This window comes from Podarcis filfolensis, assembly GCF_964270895.1.
Source record: "Podarcis filfolensis genome assembly, chromosome: 3".
Taxonomy (NCBI): Eukaryota; Metazoa; Chordata; class Lepidosauria; order Squamata; family Lacertidae; genus Podarcis; species Podarcis filfolensis.
This window is the reverse complement of record NC_139606.1, coordinates 21202106-21225294: the sequence shown is the minus strand read 5'-3', so window position 1 is coordinate 21225294 and position 23189 is coordinate 21202106. Positions and strand designations below refer to the sequence as shown.

Here is a 23189-nt window from a genome sequence, read left to right as displayed (position 1 = left end):
CTGAAGTCATTATTACAAAAAATTAAGACAATTATATACAAATGAATATTAATGATGCTTCCAGTCCAAATTAAGGGGTAGTTAATATTTTTTAATAAAAGATCTACAGAGCCACTTCCTCTTTCATCTTTGTTAGAAAATAAAAGAAAGGGCACAACTTTTGCATTTAGTATAACCCAAGGGTTTATAGTTTTAATATAATTATTAACACTAATTTTTTCTATATATACAGAGCAGTGTGATGTGTTAATCAAGACTACTAAATGGGGAAAAGTTCCTTCATTGGTTGAATCTGGTTTCTGTGCTTTGATATCAAGTTTTAATGGACGTGTGGCAGAAAATCTATTGTGGAAGAGTGGAGTGGTGGACACAAACAACTCATTCATTCTATTTTATTTTTTAAAATAATTATTTTATTTATTTTATTATGAAAAAATATTGATGCAGAGGCATGGTTATCTAATAAGGAAGAGCTGTAAGTTCCTCCTGCAATTCCAGGCTACAATATTTTGGTACATCTAAATACAGAGCCACATGTCATAGGTAACTAAACTATGGGGTTTATGTCCAGTTTTGGTATGGAAGTTCGAATCCCCGCAACGGGGTGAGCTCCCATTGCTCGGTCCCTGCTCCTGCCAACTTAGGAGTTCGAAAGCACGTCAAAGTGCAAGTAGATAAATCGGTACCACTCTGTTGGGAAGGTAAACAGCATTTCCGTGAGCTGCTGTGGTTTGCCAGAAGCGGCTTAGTCATGCTGGTCACATGACCTGGAAAAACTGTCTGCGGACAAACATCGGCTCCCTCAGCCAGTAAAGTGAGATGAGTGCCACAACCCCAGAGTCGTTCACGACTGGTCCTAACGGTCAGTGCTCCCTTTACCTTAAGACACATGGACACAAGCATTTTAGGTTAATGGGCTAAGAAAGGCCACAACTTTATTGGTTATAGAATGTGAGTGGTATTGGTTTAGCCATTGGATCTGAAAAGACTATACTTGACTCCTGCCCACTCTGCAGGGAGTCACACAAGGGTTAACAATCTGTAGGGGAGCTTGTTGATGCAAATCAACTGGAAGCTTTCCCCCAGAGTCACCGGAGGGTCATGCCATGGCCCTAACCTGGGCATTGGACAGGAACCACGACCGCCAGATTCCTTTAATGGAATATCCTTCAAGGGGAGGGGCGGGTGATGGTCACAACCTCCCCTCCAACACACAATGCATTTCCAATGCCTAACTGCCAAACCTTACAAAGTTGTGACGATTTGCTTCGAGGTAGGCGAAAAACCAAGTGGCTGGTGCCAATCTGCCAAGTGGAAAAAATTCCTACCAGGCCCCTTGGACAACCAAGGCCACCAACCAAGGTCCACAGCAAGTCCGAGGAAGCAGGAACAGCGCTTGTGTGCCTGTGGTCATTTTTAAACAGATAAACCACACCCCTCCCAGCCAGGTGGATTGGCTGGCCAGGGTGTGTGACGCAGACATGGGACTCCAGTGACGCAGGGGCCCGGTCATACCCCCCCCCCCCGAAAGCATGGGAAGTGATTCCCACTCACAACACTTTCCCTCGGGGAAGAGGAGAGGCTTTAACATCTACAGGAAACATCAGCAGGAAACCACTACATGATTTGGACCATCATGAGTTTTGGTTTGCATTATCAACATTTTGCTGATTATACACACCTCTGTTTTTTTTCCTTTACATCTGTACGTGTGGCACAGAATGTATTAAGTACCGTATTTTTCGCTCTATAGGACGCACTTTTTCCCCTCCAAAAATGAAGGGGAAATGTGTGTGCGTCCTATAGGGCGAATGCAGGCTTTCGCTGAAGCCTGCAGAGTGAGAGGGGAGAGCCCCAGCGCCAGCCCCACAAGGTCGGGGGACAGAGGGAGGCGGAACGCCGCCATCCCGCTGTCTCCCGAAGTGGTTTGGAGGCTGATGGCGGGGAGACCCCGCCGCCAGCCCCACAAGCTCCGGGGACAGTGGGGAGGCACAGCGCGTCTCCCCGCTGTCCCCGGACCTGGTCTGAGGGCGGGCGGCAGGGAGAAGAGCGCTTCTCCCCGCTGCCTGCCCCGCAAGCTCCGGGGACAGCTGGGAGGCGCAGCGTGTCTTCCCGCTGTCCCCGGACCTGGTCTGAAGGCGGGCTGCGGGGAGAAGAGCGCTTCTCCCCGCTGCCGGCACCACAAGCGCCTGGGGGGGAAATAAATTTTTTTTCCTTTATTCCCCCCCAAAAAACCTTGATGCGTCCTATGGGCCGGTGCGTCCTATGGGGCGAAAAATACGGTAATGTCTGAGCTTGGTAATAGAATGGATGAGAGAGCCAATAAATTGAAGTTTAATTTACACTGGATGGGTGGTACATGGCCTGTTCTGGAGGAAGCTATGCTCTTCCTGAAGAAGCAGAGGCCTTGCTTGGGGGTACTTCTGGGTCGATTATTTTTGCTTGAAGCCTCAAGTGATTTTGGTGGCATGGAGTAGCTTCAACTGGTTGCTGAGTTATGCCCTAACTTAGGTCGTCTATGCTCTGGTAACCACTAGGTTAGATTCTTAATTTAGTTAGAAAAAGAATAATGGTGGGTCATTTTGCAACTAGTAGTTTTGTTGAATGTGGGATGATGACAGATAAACCCATGATTATAATTGGCTATCATCATTTTGGTAAGTTGCTTTTGGGGGGGCGGGGAACCAAGTAATAAATACGATACAATAATATAAACTTCAATAACACAAAGCACATTTTCAATTCAGACAAATGATTTTGAATCAGACTGGATACAAGGTGCTAGACAAACACCATACAATTGTTATTATTAATGCCTAGCTAGAAGGTTATGCTGCACTTGAGAACCCAGAAGCTATACTGAGTTGTTAGGGTCTGTTATCACATTGATAAAAAGAAAATAGGTGATGTTTGGTTCTGGCAGCTCTGCTAAAAGTTTTGTGTCTTCACATCTGAGAAAGATATTTACTGTGTGAAGATGCACTGATCCCTCTGAGGAAATGGGAAAGAAGAAAAGCCCTACAACAGCAGTCCTTAAATATATTTCCACTGCAGCTCAGAAAGGTTCAAAATTCTGAAATGCTGCAAAGATGGAAGGGGCCTTCCATCAGATAGCAGGCATGTGAATGATAACTTGTCTCAACAGGAGTCACCTTGGATGCAAAAGTTTTAGATGTATTCCTACACAGCATGTTTGAGGAATTTGATCTGTGGGGATTCTGATAGGAGCCAAAATGATCCTTGTCTTCAGGACTAATATGACAATCAGAACTGGGAAATCAGATATTTCAGCACAGTTCTTGACTATAACAAAATGCATTCTAAAATGTGTATTTGGGGCGAATATACATTTACAAATGCATATCTTGAGAGCAAATTTGTGAGTGCCTGGCCCCTTCATGAGGAATTTTGTGGGTGCTTGGGTACCCAGGGATCCAGAGAATTGGCACCTATAATCTTGATCAAATGTCCTTCTTTTACCTGGCCTTTCAAGGCCACAAAAATTTCATCTCTAAGATCAATGCCCTGTAGACTGCTGTCTCCAGCCTGTGGGGGCCACTTGGTGAGCAATTCAAAGTAAGATTGATTTCATCTATCTGCTGCAATTGTCCTGGAGCCATCAGTAACAGTAATGTCAGTGTTTGGACCTTGGACCTTCTACATGGAAAACATGACCTGTAGTCCACTCCCTCATTGATTTTATATGGTTTTGCTGTTGCTTCATTTAGTTCGTAGCTACCCTGAGGGTGGGACGCGGGTGGCGCTGTGGGTTAAACCACAGAGCCTAGGATTTGCTGATCAGAATCCCCGCGACGGGGTGAGCTCCCATTGCCCGGTCCCTGCTCCTGCCAACCTAGCAGTTCGAAAGCACGTCAAAGTGCAAGTAGATAAATAGGTACCGCTCCAGCGGGAAGGTAAACGGCATTCCCGTGCGCTGCTCTGGTTCTCCAGAAGCGGCTTAGTCATGCTGGCCACATGACCCAGAAGCTGTACACCGGCTCCCTCGGCCAATAAAGCAAGATGAGCGCTGCAACCCCAGAGTCGGTCACGACTGGACCTAATGGTCAGGGGTCCCTTTACCTTTACCTTACCCTGAGGGCAGGGGTGCTAACTTGAATAAAATATAGGGGGCAAGTAAGCCCCACCCCACATAATCAATCTTATGACATGGTGCACGCACACCATTTGAATGGCAATGCCCATCAACCTTGGGGGGGCAGGCTCCTAAAATATTTTCTGTGGGGGGCGAAGACCCCTCAGCCCCTAAGAGTTGTCTCCTATGCCTGAGGGCTCCATGGAGCCATGCTTTGTGCCATTTGATTTTAAACATAGACAAACAATCACCATAGGCAGTGAGAGATGGAGCAACAAGTTGAATGAAAAACAAATTGATCTTTAACCAGCTTGTTTTTAAAGCGCTCACTTTTTTTTTTAACATGCCCTCAAAATTTAGGAAGAGTGTTGGAGCCTAACAAAATCAATGTGGGTTGTTTAATAGGGGTTTAATAAAGCCATTATACAAATCTATGGTGCAGTCAGGGCCAGCATGTCTGAGGCAAAGGACAAGATGGCACCCCCATTGTGATGTAAAAGAAGAATTAACATATGGTACTTTGCACCTAGGCACAACAGGGTTTCTCCTTAACAACCTTTAAAATTTACTTCAGCATGACAATACATTGCAAAAACATATGGTAAGTGTCACCCTTAACTAATTCTTTTTCACGTCTATTGTTTTTGCACCACAACCTTAATGTTATTTTAATGTCTATTTTTTCTTGCGGATGGCTAGTCTGATTGTTTTATTGACAGCTTCATTATGTTTAGAGCCTATTGTTTACTTTTATCCTCCCACTAATTTAGGGCCTGACTCAAATAACTTCAAAGAGAGCTGGAGTCTTTTAAGAAAATTTTGAAGTTCATTTGGCAGGGTAAACTCCTTGAGAATATTGGCAAACTCCCTATTCAAACACAAGTTAGATGACGAAGAGGGTTTACCTACTTCTTCCACTTGTATTTTCATGTAGTATTAGGCAATAAAGTTATCAGCTATAACAAATTGGTTTACTTTAGAAAAGTAGGGAAGTTTTTTTTCTGCTGAACAAGAGAAATTTGCTCATCCATTATTAAGTTTCCTACAGTATGACAATAAGAGAATAGATATTGAAAATTGTAATGTATCCTCTGTTATAAGTATTTTATTGGTGTAATATAAGTTTAAACACAAATTGAGCCCTCGTTTTTGTCTTCTGTTATAAGCAAATCCCTCTCAGGAATATATTGGCAAATATAGTATATGTGCAATTTCTTAAAGCTTGGTCCCTTAATAATTGATAATCGAACAATATCACTTCAAGAAGTGGTGAAAAGCAGGGTGGAAATTGACTTTCTCTGTTTCAATATTTTCTAACATAGCATACTTTGTGCACCCTCAAGAAATATTAAATATATCATCATATTTGGGAAGATAGAATTCCAGAGTATGCCTACTTCTGATAAGATGAAAAGTTTACTAGGCAAAATATATTTATTATTTTAAAAACTAAATAAGGCAGAACCTAGGTAAAGGGACCCCTGACCATTAGGTCCAGTCATGACCGACTCTGGGGTTGCGGCGGTCATTTCGGTTTATTGGCTGAGGGAGCTGGCGTACAGCTTCTTGGTCATGTGGTTTGGCCAGCATGACTAAGCCGCCTCTGGCGAACCAGAGCAGCACACAGAAATGCTGTTTCCCTTCCCGCCGGAGCGGTACCTATTTATCTACTTGCACTTTGAGGTGCTTTCGAACTGCTAGGTTGGCAGGAGCAGGGACCAAGCAATGGGAGCTCACCCCGTCGCGGGGATTCGAACTGCCGACCTTCTGATTGGCAAGTCCTAGGCTCAGTGGTTTAACCCACAGCACCACCTGTGTCCCAAGGCAGAACCTACCTAGAGGCAAAAATGGAAAGGAGGCATTGGGATCAATTTCTCCTTATAAGACTGGTCTTGCAGTCTTATATATATACTATATGTCAAGCCAGACAGTTGCAGCTCGTCTGCTTACGATTGCTGACATCATATTTGACCCAAATTCTCCATTAGAGTTTTGTTCTTTTCAGTGATAAAAGCTGGCTCTATACAGAGATTGCCCCTGTCAGTCTGTCAGAGGTGAGTTGTGGGCTGCTGTAGAAGATGAGTCATAAACCAGGAGCAAGAAGTTGAGGTAGGAAACTAAAGCTGAGGAACCAGTTAGGAGACAGAGTTAAAGAACAAGCAGAAACTAGAACGAGCAGGCAAGCAAGAAGTATGGAAGATGACCAAAGGGCAGAGCTGAAGATCACATGAGAACATACCAGAACCAGGCCAGTTACTCAAGAACATCCCAGCACAAACATGAAGGCTTTTATAGCCCGTTTTCCCCCAGAAGGCCATTACTTCTTATTCTTATTTTTGTTGTCATCGTCTCAGGAGCTCAAGGTGGTATACATGCTCCCCCCCCCTCTCCATTTTAGGTCACCTACTTAGTTTCATGGTTGAGTGGGGATTTGAGACAAACAAGTGAAGTCAAGGTCTAGTTGAACATAATATATTTCTTTAAGCTATATATGCAAGAATTAAAAACTATACCAAAATGCAATCTATGGCTGATAGCCAATAGAATATGCAATAATACACGGGTAGGCAAACTAAGGCCTGGGGGCTGGATCCGGCCCAAGCGCCTTCTAAATCCGGCCTTTTATTTAAGATGCATCTCTGGGTTATTTGTGGGGCATAGGAATTGTCATCCCCCCACACAAAAAATATAGTCCGCCCCCCCCCCACAAGGTCTGAGGGACAGTGAAAAAGTTTGCTAACCCCTGCAATAATAGCTGAATAATCTTGTGTGGCTTTCCAACATTTACATGCAACACATGGTGTATTATCTCACATGAACAAAGTTGTTTGTGTCCAAAGTCTTGAAACACATTGATTACAAAAGCTGCATTCCAAATGGCTTGTCAAATGTGTTTTGACTCTGTCTTCTTCAGTGGCATCTATTTGGAGAGCTCCTGCTTGTGTGTGAACTTAGATCTTCTTAAAAATACAAAAAAGAGGCTTTTATTAAGCTAAAAACCTATAATTCTGCACTTTTCCATTTAAACCTCAATACAATTTTGGGCTTACCACTTAGCGTATAATGCTGCTGTAGGTTCAATATGGAAGACATAAGTTAAAATTATTCATCAATGCAGCAAGCCCCTATAAAAATGTTCACTCTAATTATAATGTAACATACAGTGGTACCTCGGGTTACATACGCTTCAGGTTACATACGCTTCAGGTTACATATGCTTCAGGTTACAGACTCCGCTAACCCAGAAATAGTACCTCAGGTTAAGAACTTTGCTTCAGGATGAGAACAGAAATCGTGCTCCGGTGGTGCGGCAGCAGCAGGAGGACCCATTAGCTAAAGTGGTGTTTCAGGTTAAGAACAGTTTCCAGGTTAAGTACAGACCTCCGGAACAAATTAAGTACTTAACCCGAGGTACCACTGTAGAATGTAACAATCTAACCACCACACCACACTGGCTCTCAATGGACAGTTGGGATGGATGGGGCCAGGCCAGATCCTGGAAATATCATATTGCACAAGCAGATGTTCCTGTGTACAGTTCTGCAGCTCATCATATGGGACATCCTTACACTGATCCCAAGGTTGTCCATTTTTGACTAGGCAGCTCCTAAGAGACTAAGTTATGTTGTATTTTTCAGTAAACAGCCTACTTGATCAGATGTATGCAGTGGACTGAGAAAGTGGTAAATATATATGTTGAAAGGAATGTCATTCCTGCCCCCCCCCCAAATTTTAACATTCAGACATGTGAATGCAGACAATCTCAGAATATTCTGGTTCCTGCACTGAAGAGTGGGAGAAAGGTACTCAGCTGAACCTCATTTCAACTTCAGCATATTATCATTTTAAAAAATATTTCTAGACTACCAATTGAAAGGATCTGAAAAATCCGATTTTAAGCGAAGTTAATAATGTGATTCCAACAGTCTTCTTTAAAGTTTATAGTTCAGTAGGTTTCACTACTAGGAAGATCTGCAAGGCAATGGTCCATAATGATCCTCACTTAGGAAAGTATCATCATTTCTATTTCTTCCTTTATCTAGCACCTCAAGCATATTCTGCAGAGGTTTTCTGTGCAGTGTCTGAAATATTCATGAAAATACCTCCAAGATGTTTGGGAAACAAGGAGGAAAATACATTAACCTTCAAAGTAATTTATGTGCTTTTCAGGTTACTGATTTATTAAGACACTTTGTGCACCTGTTCCAGTCATTAGTGATAGATTGTTCCGTAGTAAGCCCTCACTCCATCTTAGTTAAATTACTTTTGCTGGTTGGATGGATTATTGGGTTACTTCACAACAGCCTTCTAATTTGCTGACTGCTATTTAGAAACACGTGACATATATCAGACTTCACAAGCCAGAGTTAAACTAATAAACTGTCCTGGTGACAATTCTGCAATTTGTGTGTCTTACTTGGGAATTCCCGAAGGGGGAGCCATGCTAGTCTGTTACATACAAAGTACATAAACTTCTGTGGACTAGAATCCACTTCACCAGGTACATCAGAATACCCTACCATCCACTTCATCCTGCAACTGATGAAGTGGACGATTGATCACCAAAGCTGATCATGCAAGTATACTGTCCAGATCAAGGGAAGTAATGTTGTTGTTGTTTAGTCGTTTAGTCGTGTCCGACTCTTTGTGACCCCATGGACCAGAGCACACCAGGCACTCCTGTCTTCCACTGCCTCCCACAGTTGGGTCAAACTCATGCTGGTAGCTTCGAGAACACTATCCAACCATCTTGTCCTCTGTCGTCCCCTTCTCCTTGTGCCCTCCATCTTTCCCAGCATCAGGTTCTTTTCCAGGGAGTCTTCTCTTCTCATGAGGTGGCCAAAGTATTGGAGTCTCAGCTTCAGGATCTGTCCTTCCAGTGAGCACTCAGGGCTGATTTCCTTAAGAATGGAGAGGTTTGATCTTCTTGCAGTCCATGGGACTCTCAAGAGTCTCCTCCAACACCATAATTCAAAAGCATCAATGCTTCGGCGATCAACCTTCTTTATGATCCAGCTCTCACTTCCATACATCACTACTGGGAAAACCATAGCTTTATCTATATGGACCTTTGTTGGCAAGGTGATGTCTCTGCTTTTTAAGATGCTGTCTAGGGAAGTAATAGTACTACTCTATTCTGCCTTAGTCCGACCACATTGGAATACTGTGTCCAATTCCAGGCACCACAATTTAAGAAGGATCTTGACAAGCTGGAATGTGTGCATAGGAGGGCAACCAAGATGATCAATGGTCTGGAAACTAATATGAAGAGCACTTGAAGGAGCTGAGTTTGTTTAGCCTGAAAACGAGGAGTGTGAGAGGGAGATATGACAGCCATCTTCAAATATCTCAAGGGTTGTCACATGGAGAAGGGAGCGTGCTTGTTTTCTCCTGCTCTGGAGGAGGGTAGGACTAGAACCAATGGCTTCAAGTTGCAAGAAAAGAGATTCCGACTAAACATTCGGAAAAGCTTTCTGACAGTAAGAGATGTTCAGCAGTGGAACAGACTCCCACGAGACGTAGTGGACTGTCCTTCCTTGGAGGTTTTTAAGCAGAGGTTGGATGGCCATCTGTCGTGGATGCTTTAGCTGAGATTCCTGCACTGCAGGGGGTGGACTAGATGACCCTTGGGGAACTCTTAAGATTCTATTATTCTATGTTACAAATGCTTTGTTGTTCATTAGTTTAAGTCATCTTTGACTTCTAGTCACCAGTGAAGACAACAGTTCCAACCAATGTAGGAAGCCAGTGGCAGGACCATAGTTCAGTGCCATAGCAAATTGCTTTGGATGTATAAAGACCTTCAGCAAAAAAATATTTTAGATAGGGCTGAAAATATGCTGCCTTGAGACCCTGGATCATCATGGCCAGTCAGACCACGGAAATATTATCTAGATATACCTCTGCGTCAGTAGAAGGCAACTTCATGCACCCATGTTCCTCATATGGACCAGGAACATTCAGACAACTGTAATGTTCAGGTAATGGTTCCAAATTCTACTGATAATCCAGCTACCTGAAACTTTCATCACATGGTGATTTACTGATAGATTTAAACATAAAATCAAAAGTGTTAACTATTAGTAGGAAGAACATTTCCGCATAATAGCATAATCATATTATGAATGGGTTATTAACAGAAATAATAATAATAATAATAATAATAATAATAATAATAATAATAATAATAATATCATCACCTGAATATCCTCATGGAATCATAGCATCATAGGCTTTAGTCGTAACTCCACTTTTGTAGGAAAAAGTACTTCTGAGTCGACATGGTTTGGGCTGCAGACGTGGTCTCTTTGCTTCAAGTAGTTCTCACACACATTATAAGGACTAAGGGCACTGTTTCCCCATGACGTTAGCTTTGACAAATCAGTGAATATAGCATCAGCATTAGCAGAGTCCAGTCACAGAGGTCCAAGGCCTTTTTTCAGCCAGAACTCACCGGAACTCAGTTCTGGCACCTCTCAGGTGGGCGCTGAGGGAACGAGGGAGGTGTTCTGACACCTCTTTTCCTGGAAAAATAGCACTGCATAGGTCTTTCCCAAATTACTGGTGTTGCACCAGATGGGAAGGTGCTAACCAAACAATAAACATCCAGTGATGCAATCATGATATGAAAACACACACCACACACACAAAAAACTTCTTCAAATCTATTTCTCGTGCACTAACCTGCTTAATCTCACATTAAAAAATAAATAAACAACACACTATTAATTCCATTGGCATTTGCTGGAGATAAGGAATATGGTCTTCAGCACGCAGATCTACTATTTTAAATGTATGCACACACTCACCCAAATGTCAGCTGTTTTCGTTGCAGCATCCCAGGAAAGGTATCATGGGTTGCACAGAATAAGTAAAGGGATTCTTTGACTTGTGTCAGGGAAGGAGGAGAGGGAGAAGGGTGTGCTGTGCTTCTGTTTGTGTCAGCCACATTAACTCTTCATATCATCATCTTCCCATTCCTATGATGAAAAGAGAAAGAATATAACTTTATTTTCAGTGTGGTTTTCTATCTCTTGCTCTTTGCAAACGGTGCAGGAAATATCAACGTGCAATTGGTGGTTTGCTGAGTTTTGTTTGCTGCAGCAACAAACAACCAGCCAAAGGTTATTATGTGAATGCACACGCCTTTTTCAATTTCACTGTCCCTCTCTCTCCCTCCCCACCACCGGCAATTCTATTCTATTCTTAAAGCTACTCTTCTGGCAAAAGAAAGAAAAAAAGAAAAAGAAATGAAGGGAGAAATATGCTTCCCATGTCTATAGATAAACTCTTTAATCTGTCATGCCTGGAGGTAAAAAAAAAGGAGAAAAAAAATAAACTCAGACTGAACAGCTTACTCTAGAGTTAGTTTTGCTGATGCAGCTTTTCTGGTTGTCCATACTGAGCAGAAACTCGGGGAAATAGCAACACAACTTGTTTAATGTAGCATCGACAATCATCATTCTTACCGTCAGGTAAAACAAGTGCTTACTGCTAATCCTTGGCTCTTTTGGTTTATACTGCATCTAAAGTTAAGAGGTTCTTATTTTTCTGCTTCCTACCTCTATTCAGGGACGCGGGTGGCGCTGTGGGTTAAACCACAGAGCCTAGGACTTGCCGATCAGAAGGTTGGCAGTTCGAATCCCCGCAATGGGGTGAGCTCCTGTTGCTTGGTCCCTGCTCCTGCCAACCTAGCAGTTCAAAAGCACGTCAAAGTGCAATTAGATAAATAGCTACCGCTCTGGCGGGAAGGTAAACGGCGTTTCCGTGCACTGCTCTGGTTCGCCAGAAGCAGCTTAGTCATGCTGGCCACATGACCCGGAAGCTGTACGCTGGCTCCCTCGGCCAATAAAGCGGGATGAGCGTCGCAACCCCAGAGTCGGCCACGACTGGACCTAATGGTTAGGGGTCCCTTTACCCTTTACTTTACCTCTATTCAGTGGAGATGATGCCCCATGCAACCCAGAATCTAACCATCTAACATTACAAGTCAAGAGCCTTGTTTAAAAGGCATGCAAAAACAAAATCATAACAAGAGGTGAACACAAACTGACCACTTGGTAATGACTAGCCACAGTTCCTGTGATGTAGGTGGTAAACTGTAGCATTTTCCCAAATGGCAAGGGTTCTTTGTTTTGTTTTGTTTGTTATTAAACAGTCCTCTGGCTCCCTGGATTTCTGGTTTTGTGTAAATGTTCGGTCAAAATGCACGCCTGATGAGATGACCAGATGAGATGCTAAAGAGACAGACAACCATTTCTTCATGTAGCAGCATGCCCAAATTATTATCAGCCTGTACACTGCTTTCAAAGTAAGTCGTTTCCTATCCTTCTACCCCTAATTTGGAGTGGGCTATCCTCAGACTTGCCTCTCCTACCCTGTCAACTTTCAAATCAGTCCATTGAATCATTTTCTTTTATTCATAAGCCACAGAATCCACTTTCTCCCCCTGCCTCCTGTCCTCCCTGCTGATTTTCCATTATAATGGCAGACTCACCCACAGGTGTGGCCTTATAAGAAGAGCCCTGCTGGTTTATACCAAAGGCACCCCAATACCTTTTCCACAATCTACTGGGGAAGAACTTCCTTGGATGGAAGGGAGGGGATTGGGGTGCCTACGGTTTTGAGCTTGGACAGCAAGATCACCTGAATATTGTAGACCCCTGTGGAAAAAAAGGAGGGGCGTGGAGAAGTCATACTTAATGGATGAAAAGCCAATAAACTACACCGTTATTAAGAGAACCAATGCCCTTTGTTGATCAAGGTTGTGAAAGTAACTGTGATGTATTCTGTCTTGTGACATATTCTCTACCAGAGGCTATTCGTGTGAGCAGACTGAGACAAAAGAGAGGGAGCAAATTAAAAAGCAAGTGAGTAAGCATGAGAGCAAGCATGTTTTAAAAAATTCAATTCTCAGAAAGTTGGACTCAGAGCGTCGAGGAGAGAGTTACACATAGCACAATCGTATCTCCCACCCACCGCCAGCAGGGATTTGCAGAGGAGAAGGAAAACCACCACACCTGCAACTTATGCCAGCCCCAATGAAAGGAGGAGGGCAGGGTGACCAGGTTCAGATCAGGCCTGATGCTGTTGCACTATGGCAGTGAGATGAGCTTGGGATCCAATGGATCCTGGACCAGCTCAGTCTGGAATTAGAGAGAAATGGAAAGTGAATTGTTGTAGCTTTAAGGATGTGGATGTTAGGATTCATTCCCCATGTTGCAGTCATGGGATTGTTTTTATCACATGACGGTGTATGTTTTCATTCCGCAGTGTAGGAAGTGACGGAGACAGAATGTTTTTATTACTCTGTTTCCATGATATAGGACATTTGTCCTTTTGTTCTTTCTCTCTTTGCTGTCTGATGCTGAAGAGGAAGGAGCTCAGTTATGATGCTCCACGTGTGTATATGTAAATAAACATAGTTTAGCCATAAAGCTGCGCTACTGAGACTGTATGCTGACTGTCTGTACTCTGCTGATTCTGAAGTGTGTTGTTGCCTCTTGGTATCAGTCGCTGTGATGTTCGGGCTGGAGAAAGCTTTTGAATCTCCCGACCGACCAGGAGGGAGAGAACACGCCAGTCAGGCATGTGTCTCTACCGAATTCCTACTCATGTGTAGGACCTCCTGGCAGTGGGTAGTGTTTCTTACTGATTTCTGTATCCTCATGCTATCCCTATCCATGAAGAAGAAGAAGAAGAAGAAGAAGAAGAAGAAGAAGAAGAAGAAGAAGAAGAAGAAGGAGGAGGAGGAGGAGGAGGAGGAGGAGGAGGGGAGTTTGGATTTGATATCCTGCTTTATCACTACCCGGAGGAGTCTCAAAGCGGCTAACATTCTCCTTTCCCTTCCTCCCCCACAACAAACACTCTGTGAGGTGAGTGGGGCTGAGAGACTTCAGAGAAGTGTGACTAGCCCAAGGTCACCCAGCAGCTGCATGTGGAGGAGCGGAGACGCGAACCCGGTTTCCCAGATTACGAGTCTATCACTCTTAACCACTACACCACACTGGTTCTCCATGATAGTTCAGAATGGGGGGTCCCCTCTCCAGCTATGTTCATTCCCCACCCCCCATCCAAAGAAAGATTAAACCAACTCCAGGTTTCAGGAGGTCTTTGTCAGTGGCTCCATCATCTCCTTCTTCCACTGCTGCTCAATAGCCTTTCCTCTCCCTCTGGGCCCAGTGAGACTCACTGTCCAGGGAGAGAGATGAGCAGCAGTAGCAACAGCTCTGCTTTTTTCTTTCTCTTGCACTTTCTCATTCACTTAGGAGGGCAGGCAAAGAGGCAGCAATAAGAAGGAAAATGAACATCAGGCCTGCAGGGTTCAGGGATTGCCAATGGACACACACACACGCACCCGTAGAGGAATGGGTCTTGGATGCCGACCAATAATGCCAACCCTTGACTCAGCCCCTGGCCCTGCTTCAGAAGTCCAGCTGGTGATGCAGATTTGTGAGTGGAAATTTTGCAGGGCATTAACTAGGCACTTGGTATTTTCAAATATGTACTCATTTTTGCACTGCTTTCAATAAGAAATTAGGAGCAGAAGCCCATGACAAAATGGAATATGTCAATGTGCCAAAATAGAAAACAAAACGCAAGAAGAACAGGATGGAGAACGTGCCTGGCATTTACAGCTGGGTAGGAAAGGTCTAAAGTTTGAGTATGCAACTGTAAAATAGGCTTGGCATTTCTTCTAGGGAGCCTTGGGTATGAGAACTTTTATCTGAGGAGGTATTCTGGCACATCAATAGAAAATGGCCATCAAAGTAAATGTTGCAACACTGTCTGCAAGATGCTCATAATGGAAAATTCATGTCAGTCCTGGAGGTCTGAGGTAGCCCAACCTCTGAGAGGGCATAGAGAGGACGAAAATGCTGCAAACTCCATTTCTCACCTTCTCCCAAATATATTCTGGGCTGGAAAAGTTTTGAGATACTGCCGAGTTCAGGAAGCAGACCAAAATGGGAGAAATGGTTTATGCACTCTTGGATTACGTCCAGAGCTTGTGATTTGAGGACCCGATCCCCGCTTGGGGAATAAAGACACGTGGACATGGTATATAAGGTTAATGGGCAAGAAAAGGCCACAACTTTATTGATTACAGCATGTGAGAAGGTATTGGCTTAGGCATTGGACCACGGAAGATTTGACTCCACCCACTCAGAGAGGGGTAAGTCTGAAGAGGGGTTAACCACCAGTAGGGGGAGCCTGTTGATGCCAATACAACTATAAGCTCTCCCCTGATGTCACCGAAGGTCGTGCCATGGCCCCCAGCCGCACAGGCATCGGACAGGATCCACGACCGCCGGATTCCTTTAACAGAATACCCAAAATGGAAGGGGTAGGCGATGGTCACACCTTGCCCTTCCAAACACCATCAACACATTCCAATGCCTAACTGCCACCCGAGCCCTGCGTGACGCGGGAATCGTCTCCCACTCACAGTACCTCCCCTCCGGAAGGAGGAGAGGCCTTCTTGCACAAATGCTTTCTGCACACTTCCATTACTCCAATTTGCCCGTGGGGGCTCCAGAATGACCATTTCTGAGTTCATCATTACTTGTAGTCCAGACTCTTTTCAAACCACAGTAGATCTGAAATAGGGCAACATGAAGGTCCTGCTCTTGTACTATCTCTGCAAGCTGCACTGCTGGCAAAAGATCAAGTGCAACAGGGCACTCCAAAACTCCCATTTTCAAAACTTCAATTGACAGGGGCAGTAGTGGTAGCTTTGTGGTTTTGCTCTTCTCTTTAATTAAGTCCCACTTTGCACAGATTGTAGTCCTTTCTTTCTGCTTGGGGAAATGGACAGAAGTTGAATATTACTCCAACATTGTAGAACCTGATTCAAAAGGAAAATTCAGATCAGCCAGGTGGCTGTCTTTCTTTCTGTTGGGCATTTTTGGAGCCTCCGAGACATATTGCCCTGAAACAACAAGTATGGATTGTATCAAAATGCGGAAATGAAATAAAATGCCTCTTCATATCCTAACGTTATAAAACAAACATTCTTCTAGCTAGATTCCAAAACTGAGTTTGGTGCATTTTTGTTGTTGGGTAGCGGGGAGGCATTGTACCATTTGGTAGGAAGAAAGGCATATCACACACTTATTGCATTTCTCTCAGTCGAAGCACCATAACAACAAGGAGTTCACTCAGAGAATGTGCTCTGTGTCACTCTGAAATGTTTACCTTGTCAATTTAATTGAAGATGCGTGATTTTCATAACCTCTGGGAATTAGAAATTCTTGATGAGATCAGTTGGAACATACAGATGCTAGCAGTTCCTGAAAATTGACTCGTTTGTATCCATGGGCTTCGGGGAGGGGAGAGGTTTTCTAGCAGTCCTATATGGAATGTTGATGTTTCAATTTAGGACTTGGCTCAGTAGTGGATCATAGAATATGTGGAATTGTTCAGAAAAGAAAAGGTCCTAATTTGTACATCCTTATTCTTGTACCTTGGACTGGGGGAAAATTAAAAGTCAGTGTTGAGAACAGTCACAGTAACAGGAATAGGGTGAGACCTCAAAAACACACATTCTGGTGTCAAAGACCATGGAGGACAAGGGAAACCAGAAAGGGGTTTCCCTTGTGCAATATCACAATCTTTTCTCAGTAGGACAGAAAAGAACCCTCATTTATTTCAAGGGCATTACTTCCAAGTAAAACATACAAATAACAGCCAATTGTGTTTTATTCTGTAAAGGCATCACACTTGGGAATGACATAATCTGGACGTGGAGAAAGGGCATTTGGGCTATGTCTGTGTTTTGTGCTCTTCCTTCAAAAATGTCTGAATTACTCTTAGTGAAACTAAGAGAGTGTGCCCCCTGCTAGCCTTAGGTAAAGGTGAAGAACCCCTGGCAGTTAAGTCCAGTCACGAACGACTCTGGGGTTGCGACACTCATCTCGCTGTACTGGCCGAGGGAGCTGGCGTTTGTCCGCAGACAGTTTTTCCGGGTCATGTGGCCACCATGACTAAGCCGCTTCTGCCAAAACCAGAGCAGCACACGGAAATGCCATTTACCTTCCTGCTGGAGCAGTACCTATTTATCTACTTGCACTTTGACATGCTTTCGAACTACTAGGCTGGGAGCTGGGACCGAACAATGGTAGCTCACCCTGTCATGGGGATTCGAACTGCAGACCTTCTGATCGGTTTTAGACAACTGCTAGCCTTAGACCTCCTCTAAACCCTACCCCTTCTGCCCATCTGATGGCAGCCCTGTGCACATGGATAGACTTCTGCCTGTTGAATGCATTTTGTGCTAGCAGAGTGTATTTTAGCCATCACGGGCTTCAAGGTGCAGAGGCAGGTGCATCGTAACCTATGACCAATAGCACAGTAGATCCAGGATTTGGCTTGCACAGTAAATGGAGAACTAAATAGGACCACATAGGTGGTTGGATTTGCCAACATCTCTGTAACTTCAAGCAGGGCCGTCTTACCCATAGGTGCTAGGGGTGTGAGGCACCCGGGTGCCGGGTTCTCAGGAGCGCCAGGCCGAGAGTCCAGGGCCCGAGATTTGAATCTGAGGAAGAGCCTGCCCATTGGTCGGAGCGCCACGGTGGGCTCTTCTGTTGCGGGCAGCTCAGTTCAGGGGCGACTGAGCCAGCGAGATGCTGATGCAGCCAGCCAGCTCCACCCTCCTGTGCACCTAGGACTGGGCAACCTGGGAGGGGGGGCGCCAGGTGGATCTTTGCACCCCGGCGCCGCATATGCGTAAGAAAGCCCTGACTTCAAGACTTGATTTAGAGCTACTTTTTCCTGAGCTTATGCATAAACCTGGTCCCACTTTGTATTTTCAGAAAGAACTAGTGTCATTGATCTTCCTGGCAAAAAACAAAAATATTTCTTTTAAGCTTAGATCTTAGTAAGCAAACAGTGAGAAAGGTCTACGTGAAGCTTCCTTGACACTAGACAAACTTCCATGCACACAGGAAAATATATACCAAAACTTTTGGGCTAAAGTGCCATGGTGAAATTTCTTCTTCCAAGAAGGTCTCTCTATGAAAATGCAGGGTGTGAAAACACAGTTGTTTGGGTTTTGACTCAGTAACTCCAACTTAGTATTCATGATGGTTTCTCTGACAAATGGGGTTATTATCAGCACATGCTGTAAACATAAATCAGATGGATATCAATAAAATTGCATTTTATTTTATTTTTTGTTCTGGCCTTGTTTATGGATTCTTTCTCTCTTTCTAAGTAACCCATAAATACTTGGAATGCATTGAGGAAGCATGCCACTCAGGTTATTTGCTTTCTCTGGTAAAAGAGAACTAGCACCGATCATTTTTTCACAATGGTTGTCAGCAACAAAAGTGTCCTATTGATTAGACCTTTGCTGCTTTACATCGCTGAATGCCTTGCATCACTTTGCCTCCAGAAAAAAAAAACCATAACTCTGAAAGCACTTTATTCAATAAGTTGATGCATGTAGCTGGTAAAGTCAGTGGCATCTTGAAAAGTGATTTGTTGGAATTAAAGAGACTTACGTTTTGAAAGTATACCTGAAGGAGCATCTCCACCCCTATCATTCAGCCTGGACACTGAGGTCCAGCTCCGAGGGCCTTCTGGTGGTTCCTTCACTGCGAGAAGTGAGGCTACAGGGAACCAGGCAGAGGGCCTTCTCGGTAGTGGTACCTGCCCTGGGGAACGCCCTCCCATCAGATGTCAAGGAAATAAACAACTATCTGACTTTTAGAAGACATCTGAAGGCAGCCCTGTGTAGGGAATTTTTTAATGTTTGGTGTCTTATTGTGTTTTTAATATTCTGTTGGGAACCACCCAGAGTGGCTGGCGAGGCCTGGCCAGATGGGCTGGGTATAAGTAATAAATAATAATAATAATTTCATTGTTGAGTGATGATCAAGGAGTGGGTGGAGAAGGAGGGTACCACCACCCTTATCAGAGGGCATTGCAATGTGGTACTTGAAACACAGAGGCTGCCAAGTCACCAACATGTCAGCCCCAGCGTATTATCTGAAGGCACTCAAGGCCTGCTGAAGCTAAGCAGTGGTAGTCAAATCCAAAGGTGAGCAGAAAAATGAATTTTGTATTCATTTCTACATACCATATGGGCCAGTGTTTCCCAAACTTGGATCTCTTCTTGTTTTGGACTATAATGCCCATCATCCCTAGCTAGCAAGATAGGTGGTCAGGTATTATGGGAACTGCAGTTCAAAACAGCTGGAGACCAAAGTTTGGGGCAAAAACTGGCCTAGATGGTGTGTAGAAAATAGCCTACTGTACAAATATAAAATTCAGTTTTTTTGCCCACCTTAGGATTTGGATTTGGCTACCACTGGCATATGGGACACGGGTGGCGCTGTGGTCTAAACCACAGAGCCTAGGGCTTGCCAATCAGAAGGTTGGCTGTTCGAATCCCTGCGACAGGGTGAGCTCCCGCTGCTCGGTCCCAGCTCCAGCCCACCTACCAGTTCAAAAACACGTCAAGTGCAAGTAAATAAATAGGTCATTTCCTTGCGCTGCTCTGGTTCACCAGAAGCGGCTTAGTCATGCTGGCCACATGACTCGGAAGCTGTCTGCGGACAAACACCAGCTCCCTCGACCTATAGAGAGAGATGAGCACCGCAACCCCAGAATCGTCCGTGACTGGAACTAATGGTCAGGGGTACCTTTACCTTTACCACTGGCATATGCCCCTCGGAAAGTTGCCAGGAGGCAATGTGACCACCATTGGGCTAAAAAGGATTCTCCCCCATCCCTGAGCTATGCAGTAGGGCAGGCTTCCTCAACCTCGGCCCTCCAGATGTTTTGAGACTACAATTCCCAGCATCCCTGACCACTGGTCCTGCTAGCTAGGGATCATGGGAGTTGTAAGCCAAAAACCTCTGGAGGGCCGAGGTTGAGGAAGCCTGCAGTAGGGGACATGCATAAGAATGGATTCACTACTGAATTTTTTCTTTCAAAGAAAACAATTTGCAGGACGAATTTAGAGGCTCCTACTTGAGGGAAATGGCTAAAGATGGTTTAAGGAAGCAGAAGGCATTTTGCCAAGATGAGCAACTTTTATTGGGGGTGGGGGGTAGGGAATCCACACATCCTGACAGTAACTGTTGAAATGATTCTGTTTGCCAGAGCTCTGCAGTCCCCGTGAGCTGCCGTGCGGCTGAAGAAATATGGGGCAGCCGAAATGCGAAACAAAATATGAACCCATTAAACATGCCGTTCAAGCTAAAATTTTCTTAAAGAGGACACCAAATAAATCAATAGCTTGTAGGTTCTTGTACCATGTAAGAATAAATGACATTTCAGCAAAAATTGCAGCCTTGCAACCAAGTCATTTCATGCTTCAGAACTTTTTGCTGTCTCAGAGACCAGAAAGGTCTGGACCTGAGTACTTGAATTTGAAATGTTTAGAAATACAAGTAAATGAGTAAGTGTAGATCGCAGCCTAGCTCAGCACTCCATTTCGCAAAACTGTTAATAGAGTGTTTTGCTCGTATGTCTGAGGCAGCATTATGTTATGAAGCTTGAAACGTACTGAAGCATGTTTCAGATGGGACTTGCGCTTGCGACGGGAAATCGGCTTGCTTTTCCTCTTAGCTTGTGCGCTCTCTCTCTCTCTGAAAAACAGCAGTTAACTTACGGGTTGTTGTGTGGCTTGGGGAAATAACTACTAGGCTAAAGCACAGGGTTTTTTTTTATTTTAGGAATGGTGCAGTGTGGGAGACTGGTTTAGTATTCCAGCCAGCCAACCAACCAACCACACTCCTCTTCAGAATATTCCATTCCATTGCCCCTCCAACATATGTTTTCAGATTGTAATTAATGAACATACTGCCCACTTCAGGAGAGGGTGTTTTTGTTTTTGTTTTATTTTGCTGTCCCCTTAGGATTTTTTCCCTTTAATATTTTTTGTTACCCCTGCAAACTTTGGAAACCTTCTCCTCCTGCAGCTATGCTGACCCCTCACTCTTGTTTCTCAGCGGCCTTGTTTTGACTACATGCCTGTTGGCGCTTACAGTCTGAGTTAGCTGTTGGAAGGAAAGAAGAACTATCAGTAAAGGCATGCAGAAAAGGGAAGGGATGCGTTATTTGCAACATTCTCAGGATTAAAAAGCTGTGTTCCTACAGACACAACAGGAAATAAGTCCCACTGAACTCAGCGGGATTCACCTTTGAGTAGGCATGCATAGTACTGTGCAGAATTTGAAAGTCTTTTAAAAAATCATATTCTTCCTGGCTGTTGTTGCTATTTCTCTTTGGTGTACCCTGCATATCCCTTTACAATACTGTTAATTTTGCTATTTTGTAATGACTTAGCAACCCGCAAAAGCACAAAGAGTTTAAGAAATTCAGATACAAGTTGAAAACCGTAACAGGTGCCCAGAAAGTTTTGGAAAGAATGTTGTATAGGATTGTTGACTGAGATAGGAAATGACATTAAAGTTTTTGCTATGTGAGATGTTAGTTGTATACAGGCTTAAAATATGGGGACCCATTATATTTTACCTTCTTCCTTTTTGTACATTGGGCAATACGGGCCTGAAACCCACTAGGATTGTGATAATTTACAGTCCTTTGAGCTCATAAATTCTCTGCAAACATATTACAGCCTTCCTTTTCGCATCAAAGTAGCTGATGTATGTTGGTCACCTTGGGCTGAAAGAAATGGGGAACATTCAGTTTTCTTTTGCGCTACGCAAGGGGCAGTTTAAAGTCTGCTTCTGGATTGGATGATGCTACTTAATACTAAGGTGTTTTTTGTTTGTTTGTTTTAAAGCAAATAAAGGAGGAAAGAGGGGCGCGGGTGGTGCTATGGGTTAAACCACAGAGCCTAGGACTTGCTGATCAGAAGGTCGGCGGTTCGAATCCCCGCAACGGGGTGAGCTCCTGTTGTTCGGTCCCTGCTCCTGCCAACCTAGCAGTTCGAAAGCACATCAAAGTGCAAGTAGATAAATAGGTACCGCTCCGGTGGGAAGGTAAACGGCATTTCCGTGTGCTGCTCTGGTTCACCAGAAGCGGCTTAGTCATGCTGGCCACATGACCCGGAAGCTATCTGCGGACAAACGGTGGCTCCCTCAGCCTATAGAGTGAGATGAGCGCGCAACCCCAGAGTCGGTCACGACTGGACCTAATGGTCAGGGGTCCCTTTACCTTTACCTTTAAAGGAGGAAAGACTCGCAGCATTAGAAATCCCATACAGTTTACTCAGAGGTATGCCTTCATTTATTTAATGCATGTTAGCGTTAAAAATTCATGCACCTACCCTAGAACAAAAGTGGTAAACCTATGGACCTTCTGATGTTGTTGCACTCCAATGCAAATCATTCTCAGCCAGCATGTCCAGAGATAATGGGAATTGTAGTACAGTACAGTTGGTCAAGAACTGAAGCGCTGGGTGTGCTTTTTGAACAGAGACTCCAGGCAGGATCAGGAAGTGAAATATGTTCAAGGGTGGCCAGGGATCAATCACACAGAACAGAGGAAAGCAAAGTAATAAGGGGTACATGATTAGTTGGTCCCAGAAAGAATGCCTTCAAGAAGAGGAAGATGTGAGAGCTTCTCCTTAGAAAGATCCATTTTTAAGGTTCTGTGCTGTCAGAGATTCTATGATTTATTCTAGGTGGAGATGGTAAAGTCCACGTTTCTTATATTGGATCAGCATCTTAAATCCTTGTTGTAAATTTAACCTACTGCTGGCCATTGCCAGATCTGGCTCCTAAATAACTTTACTGGGCCTAAGGTTGTTCACTAAGCATTAACCAAATGGTGGCAAAAATATTTTCACACAGCCTGACTTTTAAGGAAAGAGAGTTACTTTGTGTATTTATCATATAGAGGTTATTGCATTGGCGAAAGAGCAACATTCCTCTTGAGGGAATAGTTCAGGAAGCACATTATATTCCACACACAAAAACACACACACACATTGATATCATAGTATCTGAGCCAATACATGGCCAATATGAAACACTTATTTTTAGGTGATACTGTTTTAATTTACAATCTGACAACTGGAGTGGAAGAGATCACTCCAATCCTCGGATTAGTGTCTCAGACCCTCCAAGTGTCCCTATTTTCCAGGCACAGTTCCTGATTTAGAGAAGCTGTCCCGGTT

At 44.0% G+C, this 23189-nt stretch overlaps 2 long non-coding RNA genes across 2 annotated transcripts in view; both read left to right on the top strand.

The window, feature by feature from the left end:
- Positions 1 to 4658: 4658 nt before the first annotated feature.
- LOC310759841 lies at positions 4659 to 12373 on the top strand. The gene is made up of 3 exons (XR_014546558.1): positions 4659 to 4694; positions 7732 to 7776; positions 12252 to 12373. It is a non-coding gene; the product is annotated as an uncharacterized lncRNA (long non-coding RNA).
- LOC310759870 overlaps positions 12372 to 23189 on the top strand; it is a 32610-nt gene continuing 21792 nt past the window's right edge. Inside the window, exon 1 of the long non-coding RNA XR_014546593.1 lies at positions 12372 to 12404. This is a non-coding gene — a long non-coding RNA (uncharacterized lncRNA). The remainder of the gene's footprint in view (positions 12405 to 23189) is intronic.